This window comes from Myotis nattereri (genome assembly GCF_964212035.1).
Source record: "Myotis nattereri genome assembly, chromosome: 1".
Classification (NCBI taxonomy): Eukaryota; Metazoa; Chordata; class Mammalia; order Chiroptera; family Vespertilionidae; genus Myotis; species Myotis nattereri.
Window position 1 is genome coordinate 54,472,738 of NC_138075.1, and position 15,291 is coordinate 54,488,028.

A 15,291-nucleotide genomic window follows, 5' to 3' on the forward strand; every position below is an offset into this window, starting at 1 on the left:
CACTTCCAGAGGCAGGAGTGTTCTTTAGCTGTAAACGCGCCTTTGACCGTGATCATCTATTTCCCTGTGAAAGAAGGTCCTAGGGATTGTCCTCATGTGTCTAAGAAGATTAAAATGGTGAATGAGGGTGACTGTGATGAGCTAAGATGTGCTTTTAGGATATCTAAAGGTCCAGAGAACAATTAAAGTGACCCAGTCAAGAAGTTAGAGGAATACCTTGTGGAGAAGAGTGTTAACATCTGAGACCAGGAGTGTTTGCTCTAGCAGAGCTGATGGGAATGGCACTGGGGGTGAGGGGTGTTCCTGGGAAGGCCCCAGGCCAGAGAATGGGGTCTGGACGAGGGCATTTTCCTGTGAGGGGAACCCAGGGAGGACGCTGGCTGAACTGGAAACAAAGGTAACTGGTATGGCTGGGGGAGAAGCAGACCGTGCCCCTGAGATTTGGAGAGTTAGGAGAAAAGAAATGTCAGTGAAATAGGAAAATAAAAAAATCCTCCAAACGGAGGCTTAGAAGAAAAATCTCTGGAGTGAAAAATATCAAAATATTGTTCTTCTCATTTGCCTCAACGGCCTCACCTCTGGACTCTCCTCTGGTGCAGAAGTTCTCTCTGCATGTTGGCACCACAGTGCACTCTGTTGGGAAAGGAAATACTGGTAGAGACCAGCTAGTCAGGAAAGGCTGGGGGCACGAGCTGGGGCCCGATCTCCTCAGGCCACCCCGAGGGACCCCAACTGTGCACAAATTTGTGCATCAGGCCTCTAGTAAAGTTAATAAAAGGGCAAGACTTGCTGAAACTGGTTTGGCTCAGTGGATAGAGCGTCGGCTTGCGGACTGAAAGGTCCCAAGTTCGATTCCGGTCAAGGGCATGTACCTGGGTTGTGGGCACATCCCCAGTGGGAGATGTGCAGGAGGCAGCTGATCGATGTTTCTCTCTCATCAATGTTTCTAACTCTCTATCCCTCTCCCTTCCTCTCTGTAAAAAATCAATAAAATATATATTTTTTTTAAAAAAGGGCAAGACTTATACACCAAAAACTATAAAACATTGTTGAAAGAAATTAAAGACCTAACTAAAAGAAAATTTCTTTTTAAAACACTTTATATGGTGATTTTGTAGCATAGAGGAAGTGCTGCTTCACAAATTTGGCTACGGACATTATGCATGCAATGTTTTCTTTTAAAGTTCACAAGAACCTAGTGTAGTCAGTATGATTATCCTGTTTTACAGACATGAAGAGAAAGGAGTCTGATTACTTGTGGTCAAGTTTTCCCGTCAGCTTCAGCCAGCTCTGAGACCAGGCCCCCACTCACCACGCCCATAAGTGCTCTTTTATTGGGAAATGAAAAATTCGTTTTAGGTGAGTCAAGATAGAGAATTCAAATGGGAAGATATTATAAAGTTTCAGTATATTGCATAATTGTTAAAGATATTGTAAAGTTTGGCATTGTTAAAGATATTATAAAGTTTCAGTATATTGTGTAATTTCCCAAATATTCCAGAGACATTTCTTAAGATCTAAAAAAGCAGAAACACTCCATTCTTCAAATGAAAAAATTGCAAGTGTATTTTTTTTAAAACAGAAAGATTTTTTTGAATGTTTTATTGATTTTTTTAGAGAGATGGGAAGGGAGAGGGAAGAGAGAGAGAAACATCAATTGGCTGCCTCCTGCTGTCCCCCTACTGTGGATGGAGCCCGCAAACCAGGGAAGTAACCAGCGATCTCTTGGCACATGGGCCAATGCTCAACCAGCTGAGCCTCACCAGCCAAGGCTGCAAGTAGTATTCTTAAAATGTAGTATCATTAATGGAATTAGATACACTCAGCTACCTAAGCAGGCATACCATGTCCAACTGGCCCAAGATGTTGAGGAAATCAAGTACAGTGGGGCCTTGACTTACGAGTTTAATTCGTTCCGTGACGGAGCTCGTAACTCAAATTACTCGTATGTCAAATCAGAAAGTGAATGAGTGAGACATGTGATGCTGGGCTGATGTTGTGGCATTCACTGTGATGTTCGCTGTGCCAACTAGCTGTGGGGTATCTGAAGCTGGCTTGTAACCCGAATTTTAGCTCGCAACTCAAAGCAAAAAATCGGCCGAGAGACGGCTCATATCTCGAAAAACTCATTAGTCGGGACACTCGTAAGTCAAGGCCCCACTGTATTATTAAACTAGAGGCCTGGTGCGCAGATTCGTGCATCGATGGGGTCCCTTGGCCTGGCCTGCACCCTCTCACAATCTGGGACCCCTCAGGGGATGTTGGAGAGCTGGGTTCAGCCTGATCTCTGCAGGCCAGGTGGAGGGACCCCACTGGTGCACGAATCCATGCACCAGGTCTCTAGTATGCATGTAAGATCTTTGGTTAATCTCTTCCTGCCCTCCCCCCTGTCCCCTTCCCTCTGAGATTCATCAGTCTGTTCCATGTTTCCATGCCTGTGTTTTCCGCTCCTGTGTTGAGCCCCTGCCTCCTGGTGGTCAGTGTGCGTCATAGCTACCAGTCGGCTGGTCAGCCGGTCGGCCGGTGGCTTAGGCTGTTATAGATATAGATGTGATTTAGAGATGTACAAAGAAAGCTCTCAGAGAGGAAGCCTTTAGCACAGTGGTTCTCAACCTTCCTAATGCCGCGACCCTTTAATACAGTTCCTCATGTTCTGGTGACCCCCAATTTCATTGTTACAAATTGAACATAATTAAAGCATAGTGATTAATCACAAAACAATATGTAATTATATATGTGTGTTCTGATGGTCTTTGGCAACCCCTGTGAAAGGTCGTTCGATCCCCAAAGGGGTCGCGACCCACAGGTTGAGAACCACTGCTTTAGTAGATTTATACTATGTCTAGATTTTGCTTTTCTATTTTCATATTATAGCAAAGCTGTTAAAAATCAAGAAAGATTACCTGTTTACAGGGTGAAGGAATAAAAGCAACCAATTACACTACATCAGAAGTATCATTTGGGGGGAGAGGGAGATAACTAATAGGAGTGATGAGTCATTTAATTCAAATTCCAACAATAAATTTTAATGAAAACATTTTCATTCATTCATGATTCATTCATTCATTCTTCATTATTCAGTATTCATTCTTGCCTCCCAATGCCAGGTCCTGGTCAGTGTAAGGGAAACAATGAGTAGGACATGGTCTTTCTCCCAGGGAACCTGCAGTCCAGTGAGGCTGATCAGCATGCAGAAGCTAACTACACTGAAGTGATGAGCTTTGTAAAAGTAGGATGAGCAAAGGACTGGGGGAGCCAGAAGAGGGAGGAAGGCATCTTGCAACAAAAACCTGGGGAAAGCACCCAAGGCTAGAGGCCAGCCCCAGTCCCTGGAATGGCTGCCAATGCAGCAGCTGCAGAGCCACAGTTATACCATCATAGCAACAGTCAGAGAGCGAGATGAAGCCTGGACAGGCAGCTCCAGTGTTGTGGTTAACAGGTGTTGAAGCAAGTATGAAGAAAATGTAAGATAAACCACAGCCGGGTTTTGAGGGGTAAGCTCTCTATTGTATACATAAAGAAATAAGATAAGCAGGCAATGTTGGTATTTCAGAGGAGTTTAAACTCATCTTCAAATTGTCAGGATCCCAAGACTTTTCCTATGGTTTTCCTAAGCCTTGATGGTTGCCTGGATTACAGCTGATTTAGAAAGGATGGATGTGTGGAGAGTCAAATGTTTGGAAGTGAAATATGAGCCTCTGTAAGAAAGTGGCTGGAGTTTGGAAGTTTCATGATTTGCTAATTCCTCACACTCTTTTCTTCTTCCCTTAAGAGTCGCAATGCACCATCCATCCATTCATTCATTACACATGTATGAAGTGCCTACTGTGGACTAAACATTGAGGATACTAGGTGATCAAACGCCATCACTGCTTTCTGGGAATTCAATCTTACTGGAAGGCAACATTAAACAATCCTAGTATCAGGCAATAAATGTAAGATGTATACTGGAAGCACAGTGGAGGAACTGACTGGTTTACCAGACAAAGATGTCACACTGAACAACACCACCAAGCTTGGTTCTAAAAGATGGGCAGTTTTCAAAGGCAAAAGGCACATTAAGGCACAGAATCACATGAAATGCCCAAGAAAGGTGACTAGTTTTAGGGAAAGATTTGAGTGGCATGAGATGAGCTGGAAAGGTTGGGACTACAATATAGAAAAAAAGAAAATCAATTGCATTAAGAACTTTAGCCCCTCGGAACTTCTGGGTTTAGAACTAATGGAGTTGCGTCTAAGTAACCCTACCTTGGCTTCCTCCTGTTGTCTACTAGCCTGGCCATTTCCAAGAAAAAGTTTTGAAGCAGGTGAAGTATAGTATGTCACTCTGTTTTCCCCCAGTTTTATTGAGAAACTAGAGGCCTAGTGCACGAAATTCATGCACAAGTGTGTGTGAGTGTGTGTGTGTGTGGGGGGGGGGGTTGGGGGGTCCCTCAGCCCAGCCTGCAACCTCTCCAATTCGGGACCCCTCGGGAGATGTCAGACTACCGGTTTAATTGGCAATCGGACATCCCTCTCACAATCTGGGACCGCTAGCTCCTAACTGCTCGCCTGCCTGCCTGCCTGATTGTCACTAACCACCTCTGCCAGCCTGATCACCGCCTAACCACTCCCCTGCTGGCCTAATGGCCACCAACTGCCCTTCCCTGCTGTCCTGATTGCCCCCAACTGCCCTTCCCTGATGGCCTGATTGCCCCCAACTGCCCTCCCCTGCCAGACTGATCACCCCTAATCACCTCTGCCTTGGCTCCACCACTGTGGCTTTTCCTGGAAGGAAGTCTGACATCTGGAAGATGGCTGCTTGACCTGGTCTAATTAGCATATTACCCTTTTATTAGTATAGATAGTTGACATACAATGCTCTGTAAGTTTAAGGTGTACAACATGATGGTTTGGTTTATAAACATTGTGAAATGATAACCACAATAGGTTTAGTTAACATCCCTCATTTCCTATCTATATATATAAAAGGCTAATATGCAAAGTGTCTGCACTGACCACCAGGTAGCATGGAATGAAGGAAGGCCCTGGCCAGCAGCTGGCAGCTGGAAGGCCCCTGATCACTGGCCAGGCCTAGGGACTCTACCCATGCACAAATTTTGTGCACTGGGCCTCTAGTAGATACAATAAAAAGAAATGAAAGTTCTTGTGATGAGAACTCATAGGATCTACTCTCCTAACAACTTTTTTATATATCATACAACAGTGTTAGCTATGGTCACATCCCCAGTACTTTTCACTGGAAGCTTGTCCCTTTTGACCACCTTCCTCCAATTTCTCCTTCCCTCACCTCCACCTCTGCTAACCACAAATCTGCTATCTTTTTCTATGAGTTTGTGGAGTCTATGAGTTGTTGTTTTGTTTTGTCTTAAATTCCACATGTAAGTGCTATCATATAGTATGTGTCTTTCTCTGTCTGACTTATTTCACTTAGCATAATTCCCTCAAGACCCATCCATATTGTCACAAGTGGATGGACACTTAGGTTGTTTCCAGGCCTTGGCTATTGTAAACAATGCTGCTGTTAACATGGGGTGACAATATCTTTTTGAGGTAATGTTTTCATTTCTTTTTTTTTTTTAAGATCTGATTTTTTATTTATTTTTGTTAATCCTCACCCGAGGATATTTTTCCATTGAGTTTTAGAGAATGAAAGGGATGGGGAGAGACAGAGAGAAACATCAATGTGAGAGAGACACATTGGTTGGTTGCCTCCTGCACATGCCCCGACCAGGGCCAGGAACCTGCAACCCTTGATCAGAATTGAACCAGGGACCCTTCAGTCTGAGGACCAATGCTCTATCCACTGAGCCAAACCAGCCAGGGCTGTTTTCATTTCTTTTGGGTATATTCTCAGCAGTGGAATTTCTGGATCATATGGCAATTCTATATATATATATATATATATATTTTGCGAGGAAACTTCATACTGTTTTTCATAGTGGTTGCACCAATTATATTCCCACCCAGAGTTCCCTTTTCCTTATTGTTAAGGGCCGCTGGCAAAAAAACACTTGGCTTAAATATGTCAGCTGAAATTCAGAGCGAAGGCAAAGCCACGCCCTGAAGGCAGAACCAGTCAAAAGATTGGACACCACTCAGTCTGACTCTCCCGCCCAGTGTTAAGGGGATGGATCTCATGGCCCACCCAGATGTGATGTAACTTCCTGTAATTTGACTATATAATAAACTGCTTCCAGTGCTGGCTCTCTCTCTGTCCCTCCATGAAGGGAAGATGCCATAGAGGTGTCTGTCCCTCATCAGAGGGCAGACACCACACCCAGGCCCAGCTTTCTCTATTTCTGTCTCAGTCTTGTGTTTTATTCATTTTCCTTAACCCTCGTAGCGTTCTATTCAAGATTTCATGAACCCCTGCCATCTCTTTTAGTGCTGGTCGAGGGAAGAGAGAAACCCCCCATTTCCCCCATATCTATCTCCTCATCAGTATTTGTTATCTCTTGTCTTATTGATGATGGCCATTTTGATCTCTGTCTCCCTTCTACTTCCCCTCCATTCTTCCCCCAAATAACCTCTGTCTCCATGTATCTTCCTAGCTTCCTTTATCTTGGCCATCTAACAGGGTCCACAAGCAAGAGACTCCCTTCTTCATGGCTTGGCTCCAGGCTCAAATGAATCTGAAGACACTAAAAAACATAGTAGCTTCACTGTGCCACTTCTTAACAAAATACGACTGACTCTTAGCAGAAGTGGTCAAGGTTTTACACAAACTGAGTTTGGGATATATACGTGTGTATGTGTTTGTGGGGATTTCAGGGGATGGAGGAGCAGATACTTTGGGGGCTGCTGAAGTCATCACCTGCATCCACACCTCACTGAGAGTGAGGAGCTGGCCACACCGAACCACTCTCACTGTATCCGCTGGTGTCGTGATCCTGTCACCTGTAGTCAGCTCTGCTTGATTGGAGCTTCAATATACAAGATGTTCAATATACAAAATACGGCGGGGCCTTGACTTACAAGTTTAATTCGTCCCGTGACGGAGCTCGTAACCCAAATTACTCGTATGTCAAATCAAAAAGTGAACGAGTGAGACACATGATGCTGGGCTGATGTTGTGGCGTTCACTGTGACGTTCGCTGCGCCAACTAGCGGTGGGGTACCTAAGCTGGCTTGTAACCCGAATTTTAGCTCGCAACTCAAAGCAAAAAATCGGACAAGAGACGGCTCATATCTTGAAAAACTCGTTAGTCGGGGCACTCGTAAGTCAAGGCCCCACTGTAGTTATAATTATTACCTGTTAAAGATGTAGTACATTATTTACACTAGCAAAACCACCACCACCACAGATTTCACTCTTAAAGTCCCACTATATCTGTAGGCTTCCTCCCTTAAGGACAGTTGGTGTTTTAATGGGGTGCCTTGAGCAGATTAAAGAGAGAAAAGACAAATTCACGGGCCATAAATTACAGGGTGGTTTTGTTGCCGGAGCTGATGAATGACCTACAAACAGAAGCATCATATTCTAGAAAATGAAAGCTGCTTCCTGGACCCTATGCTCGTCTTTCACACACACACCCTTCGAGGAGACGCGGGTTCCTAGCATGTTCTCCATGCTCTATGTCGGGTTCTAGGAGACACTGGGATGAAGAGAGTGTTTATATGATCAGCATGGCTAGGGGAACGTGAGCTTTTCAGTGCAAGTGAAAACCTGCTTGGTGGTAGTTAAGGAAGAGCCATTTGCCTTGCCTGTGGGTAGTCTAAGCCTTTTACAGTCTCCGGTGGCAGCTTTGGGAGGCAGAAGTAAGAGATGATGCTAATAAGCTCTGATCTTGCAGATGCAGAATGCTGGGCCAAGAATTCACTATGAAAGGCTTTGCCAACGAGGGATTAGGACTGGCACTCAAATCAAAATGCGAGCGCTTCTCTTTTTCTCTCTTTTTTTTCACAACCTCTTCCCTCCTACAAAGAAACAGAGGCCTAAGGCACTCGGCACTCTTTTCCTAATCCTACTGAGGGTCTTTAGCTTCACGCGCAAAGGGAAATGGAGGTTTTCTTTTAAGCCAACATCTTAAACAGGTCAGCTGGGAACACGGCTGCACCTCCCGGGGAAGGTAAAACAGGAACATGCTCCCGGGCCCTCGAGGGGACAATGTCACAAAGCAGGGGTGGCCATAAAGCATCACGGGCGAGGCTTTCGCTTCGAGGGAAGATTTAAAACTGCCCGTTGCCAAAGGTGATGTGCCACCTCCATGCAGCCCTGGGAGATCGTTGTTGGAGGCTGGTGCAGTGGAGTCTGGAGAATTCTGAGCATTCTCTCTTCTCCTGAGCTGAACTCCCCCAGCACCTTGGGTAAAGGAAAATCCAAAGGAGGGGCCGCAGAAGCGTTCTCCATCTGCCGTGGGCAGGCCTTCCGCAGAGCAGTACAGGCTCAACGAGCAGCAGGAGGGCTGTTCGTGCGAGGCTTATGTTTGCTGTGTTCCCAAACGGAGGTGAAATCTGGCCTCCGATCCCTGAGGTCTAACTAATTCAGTAATGAACTGAGACAGCTTGATAGGCGATATTTCCACCCAATTCCCAGACTGTTCTGTTCTGGGAAGACCTTTTCTAAGTTGAAAATGGAGTAAATATAATGGGCCCCACTCAAAGAATGACCAATCTCGTTGTAAAATCATCTATCAATGAATTGAGTCGGTGATGCCTTAAAATATTCCCCCGTTCCTAACATGGAATATATTCAAGAGTCTCGTTGTCAAGAAAACACAATAGGTTTATTAAGTACCCCATAGGATCATGTGCTTTCAGCGCCTGCCTTATCTTACGCAATTTTTCCGTTTAATCTGGGTTGTATGTATGCTGTTGCAGCTTCAAAACATCTGGGCACAGCAATTTTTCCCCCCTGCACCTGCAAGGGTAAGTACACACATAAACAAAAAAGAAATTAAATCTTCCGCAGAGCTGGGGAAAAAAAAGAACCCAACCAGCCATGAAGCTCAAGGGAGCCGTGTGACAAGAGCTGAGCTGTAAACAAGCTTGAGAGGGATTTAATTCTTATGACAAGTGCCAGTGGTGGCATCTCACATGGACTCGGCATATGCACACATTTCAGAGAGGAGCCACACAGGGTTTAATGCAAATAGGAAAGAGGGGAAAAGGAAAAGCTCTCAGCGCATCCGCTTCTCCTCATCTATAAATAGCCAAGCAAATCAGGATGAGCTAGTGTTGTAATTATCTTGATTTTCAGAATTTTTGCCACTCAGAAGAGATTTTTAAAGTCTCCTCCCTGCTCTTTATAATTATAGCTGCTGTTCCAACCTCTGCCAAGGATTGGGGCTTGCAATGTGATATTCGCCAGGTGGCTGCTCTGCAGCAGAGAAAATTACCAAGTTTCCTTGGTTGGTCCGGTTTTGTCACTTAGGATCCAACTCGAAACTTCCAAGGGCAGCCATTCATCATCTTGTGACAGCCACTTCTTTTTTTTTTTTTAATATATTTTATCGATTTTTTACAGAGAGGAAGGGAAGGGGATAGAGAGTTAGAAACATGGATGAGAGAGAAACATCCATCAGCTGCCTCCTGCACAACCCCTACTGGGGATGTGCCGGCAACCAAGGTACATGCCCTTGACCGGAATGGAACCTGGGACCTTTCAGTCCGCAGGCCGACGCTCTATCCACTGAGCCAAACTGGTTACGGCAACAGCCACTTCTTACTTTGCTTGTAACTTCTAGAGACGCTGGCGCTGTTGGGCATCCCCACACACACCACCACCACCACCACCACCACTGTCCCCCTGCAGGTGCGAGGCTGAGGTTCAGGGGTGGCTGTGTTTCATCCTGCATGGAATCGCACACACCCATGTCAGGAGAGGGTTAGAAACCACATCTTGTGACAGCCCGGAAGCCAGGCCCCTCCCAAAGGTGAAATGCCATGTTTCTGAGCCTATTTTCTTGTATGTTCAAGAGCTGGAGAGCAGGGTGGGGAAGGAGAGTGGGGAGTGAGTCTTCAAATCAGACAGGTGAGACTATACTAACCGGTGCATTGCTATAGATGCCTTTGCCGCGCCTTAGTAACCGTGAGCGGCCCCTACCATGTGCTGTATGTACCATAGCATTGAAATGCAATTGCTGCGCTTGGATTTTTCTTTAACACCAGGTACCATTTGGGTTGTCTTAATGAGACATTTTTGTTTTGTATACACAAAACATTTTGGTACTTTCCCAGCATTCCTTTTTATTTATTTATTTTTACACCAGTTAAAGCCATTTTGGACAATGTTTGTTCTTGTTGGTAAGATCACTGGAGAATAATAACCAGGCTTTTTGTTGGTTCAGACTTGTCCTGAGTGTCCACACCATTAGCTCTGGTGGTTGGTTGGAAGTACTAGGCTGTGTGTGGCAGTGGGGGTATGGCCTTCAAGACTTCTACTTGGTGGAAATTCAGTCATGCTGACAATAGGATCCTATGTTTATGCAATTCTGTAATACCCCTGTGTACAGTTAGCATTATAATGAAAGATGAAGGATCTGAACTAGAAAGTAGGTGTAAACCATTACCAGGCCCTTTGCAAATGGCCTAAATAGTGTTCCCATAGAATTAACACTTGCCACAAGTATATAAGCTATATTAATTATGCGAATTACATAAAACTGCCAAAACACAGTAATGTATATATAGCAGTGTAAGATCTTGGGGGTGGGGGGGGAATCAGTGTGCTTTTTATCTGTGACTGAGAAAGCCATTTTAGTGGGCGATTGCCATTTAAGGCTCAGTTTGATGTGCACTTGAATGATGCATGCATAGTACAGTATGCAGATATGGTTTCTGGTTGCATATGGCAATGAGATGTTTATTATACTTAAAAAGACATCTGTTATGTAGAGTTGAAATAAATTTTGCATTCTCTTTAAAAAAGCAATATGACAAACCAGGCAGGTGGGATGGGAAACCCTGCTAGTTGCCGACCTAGTATCTCTCTCCTACATCAAGACCAGGCAAACGGTGATCGGCAAGCTAAATCCAGCTGCTGCCTGTGTTTATGAATAAAGTGTTACTGGAACGCAGCCTCCCCGTGTGTTTACTGCCTATGGCTGCTTTCATGCTACAAGGGCAGTTCTGCCTCATGAGATGCAAGAGAAAGTGAACTCAGTGAGGCCTTCAGGGAAGCTACTGTTTGTCTAGATTACAAGGGGAAAGCTCCCCGAATCTCTTTCCCAAAAGGCATCTGCCTTTGTGGTATAGACCCCCCTAAATATAGTGGCTAACCCAGTGGTCAATAGCAGCATTCCTGATGATGGCGATGCTCTGACTTAGCAGCTTAGCGCCATTGAATTTAGGATGTGAGAGGAGCTGGAACTGGTGGAATACTCTCCAGTCTGTATTGGAAGACTTTCTCTTTATCCCTTTTATGAGGAGATAAAAACCATTCCTGAGTGATGCCCACAGCTCTCCCTGCAGCACTTCTCTCCCTTTCCCTGCCTTCCTCTTTCTTTTCCCTGCTGTGTTTTCCTTGAATGGGGGTGGGGGTGGGGGGTAGTGAGAGATGAAGAAAGCGGGAGGAAATGGAGAGTCCTCAGAACAATCAGAGCAATTTCTCCCCACGAGCCTCATCAGACCCTGGTCAAACTACACCCATTAATGGATTTTTCTCAAAATGTGGGCATTGCAGTAACAAAATCAGTCCCTGCCATGAAGTAGCTTCAATGGGAACACTATTACCCCACCCTAGGGTCCCCTCTGCTTCCTTCACTGGCCTCCGTAGGATAGTGAAGATTCTAGAAGAAAACCTTAAGTGGACATTGAAATTCCTAACTTTTCTCAGAAAATCCAAGCAAAATACAAAGAGATTTTGCAGCCCAAGTTTTTGTGGAAGATAACTTGTCTGATATGTTCCTCCTTACCATCCTAAAAGGTCTGCAATCAAATATGATCTCACCTTGTGCAAGACCTACGTTGAATTTTGAAATACAAAGATGATGAAGTTCTGGACTTGAATTCCTGGAAGTATTTACTAACTAGAGGTCCAATGCATGAAATTCGTGCACAGGTTGGGTCCATAGGCCTGGCTGGTGATCAGGGCTGATTTGTGGGGCAACCAGCAGGGTTATCGGGGGCTCCTGTTGGCACCTGCCTGGGCTGGCCTGGGGGCAGTTCCTGCGTTGAGTGTCTGCCCCCTGATGGTCAGTGCGTGTCATAGCGAACGGTCATTTCACCATTTGGTTGATTTGCATATTAGGCTTTTATTACCCAGAATAGGAATTTTCTTCATTTTTAAATTTTAAAAAATCCTTAAGAAGAGAATAATGTTGAGAAACTAAGATGGCGGCATAGATAAACACCGGGAAATTGCCGCCTCCCACAACAATTGAAAAATACCGCAAAGGACAGAGCAGACATCATCCAGAACAACAGGAAGGCTGGCTGAGTGTAAATTCTACAACTAGAAGGAAAGAAAAGCACGCTGAGAGCCAGAGGAGCTGCGGAGGTGAAGTGCAGAGGTACAAGTGCAGAGGTACAGCGGCTCGCGCGCAGAAAGGGGGTGGCACCTGAGGACACGGCTGTCTTTTTGAATCACAAGCTCCCGACTGCTCTGAACTCCAGTTCCGGGAAGTCTCTGGGGACCCAGGACTCATACAGGGAGAAGCTGGTCTGTCGGGCAGCGGGCGAACTTGAGGGCGGCTTTCCCTCAGAGGTGCTTGCAGCAATTATCGGGTCACTGAGACCCGCGACTCCGGGCGGAGAATCAGCCATAGCTGCTTGATCCGCCCTTTGATTCCCTGAGACCCCGCCCCACCCAGGCTGCGGCAGAGGCTTTTGCATGTGAATGTACCTAACTGCAGCCGAGCCAGGCAGACCCAGAACTTCCAAGAGAAGGCCCAAGGCCCTGCAGCAGCTTGCATTGCTTCACAGCTGAGCCTCTTCGTGGCTCCTGCTGTGTGGCCTCAGGCAGAGGCTGAATTAGCACCTCCTTAGATCCAGGAGCCACTGTACCCAGTGGTCAGAGGGGGACCATCCAGATTGCAACTCCTCAGATCCATAAGGGACACACTCAGGGAGCAGACTCAGGGAGCACCAAAGCCCCACTGAAGCAAGTCTTGCCCCAGAAGGGTGTCTTCAGCACAGAAGTTCTCCCACTTCAGACACAGCTGATTCTCACAGCCAATTGGCCTGGAGGTCAATTCCTCCCAGTGATCCTACAACAACCAAGGCACCAAGAGTGCACCAAAAGTGTCCACCCCAGGTAACTGGGGAGGCTGAGCCACTGGGCCCTACAGGACACCTGGCGCGCAGGGCCTCTATCAACACAGGGAAGCAGCCAAAATGCGGAGACAAAGAAACAGGTCACAAATGGCAGAAATGGAGGAAAGCAAACGACTGGATATAGAGTTAAAGGCCACGTTTATAAGGTTTTTCAAGAATTTTATGGAAACCGCCAATAAATTTAATGAATCCCTCAATAAGTATAGTGAGACCATGGAGGACATGAAAAAGGACCAACTAGAAATTAAGCATACACTGACTGAAATACAGAATAATATGCAGAGATCCAATAGCAGACAAGAGGATCCCAAGAATCAAGTCAAAGATTTGAAATACAAAGAAACAAAAAATACCCAACCGAAAAAGAAAAAAGAAAAGAGATTCCAAAAATATGAAGATAGTGTAAGGAACCTCTGGGACAACTTCAAGCGTACCAACATCAGAATTATAGGGGTACCAGAAGATGAGAGAGACTAAGATATTGAAAACCTTTTTGAAGAAATAATGACAGAAAACTTCCCCTACCTGGTGAAAGAAATGAACTTACAAGTCCAGGAAGCACAGAGAACCCCAAACAAAAGGAATCCAAAGAGGACCACACCAAGACACATCATAATTAAAATGCCAAGAGCAAAAGATAAAGAGAGAATCTTAAAAGCAGCAAGAGAAAGACAGTCAGTTACCTACAAGGGAGTACCCATACGACTGTCAGCTGATTTCTCAACAGAAACCATGCAGGCCAGAAGAGAGTGGCAAGAAATATTCAAAGTGATGAATAGCAAGCACCTGCAACCAAGATTACTTTACCCAGCAAAGCTATCATTCAGAATAGAAGGTCAGATAAAGAGCTTCACGGATAAGAAAAAGCTAAAGGAGTTCATCACCACCAAACCAGCATTATATGAAATGCTGAAAGGTATTCTTTAAGAAGAGGAAGAAGAAAAAGGAACTCTTACCATTTGCCACAGCATGGATGGAACTGGAGAGTGGATAAATACCACAGGATCTCACTCATTTGTGGAATATAATGAACAACATAAACTGATGAACAAGGACTGATCCAGAGAAGGAGAGGCATTGATTGGACTGTCGGGCCTTGGAGGGAAGGTAGGGGAGGGTGGGGGTAAGGGGGAAATATCAACCAAAGGACTTATATGCAAGCATATAGGCCTAATCAATGGACACGGACAACAGGGGGGTGAGGGCATGAGCGGGGGGGGGGTAGAGGGTAACGTGGGGACAAGGACACATATGTAATATCTTAATCAATAAAAAATATATTTAAAAAAAAGAAGAGAATAATGTGGCCACTTGCACAAATCCTTTTATCTCATAGATATCATCAGGAAAGAATAAAAATACTTTTATTAGTAGTATTAATTTTAAACATTATTCAGTCTACTAATACTATCTTGGTTTGGTTGTAAATGGTCTATAGTTGATTTAATTCTTCATGGTTTTGTCTACAAGTTAATTCCTACCCAAGGGTGTAAAAAAAGTATGCTGGTGACTCTAAGGCACTTCTGAAAGAGTGGAGTGGAGGAAAGAGCTCATGCTTTAAGGTCTTACAGAGCCACATCGTCATCTCTGTTTTGCCCTCAGTTGCTATGAATTCATGGTCTACTTCTTAACTGTTTCTGATTCAATATTCCTTATTAGTAAATGCTCACTAAATAGACTTTGGTAGCTAAAGCTATTATCAGTAGAAGTCTAAAATGTCTTTAATTCAGTCAAACTAATGGTTACTCACAACTCACTCTATTCTTGTAAAGGGTTTTAGTGAGTGAATTGAACTTGGATTGAATTGGACAGTGCCCACATAAATTTCCGCTACCCTAGATTGTGTTTCTGCACTCCTTACAGGTGACCTCCAGGAGCGAAAAGTAGTGACATGTTTGTCTGTAGAACATACCAGTTTAATTGGCCAAACCGACATTTAGACCTTGCTGTAGGGAGCAGCTGTAGAGTTAAGCTCAGACTAACCTGTGGCAGGGCCACAAACAAGTCCCAGCTGGAACGTGGCACACCTTACAGTTTATGTCAAGAAAGGAGTGGGTTTCAGATATGTATAAG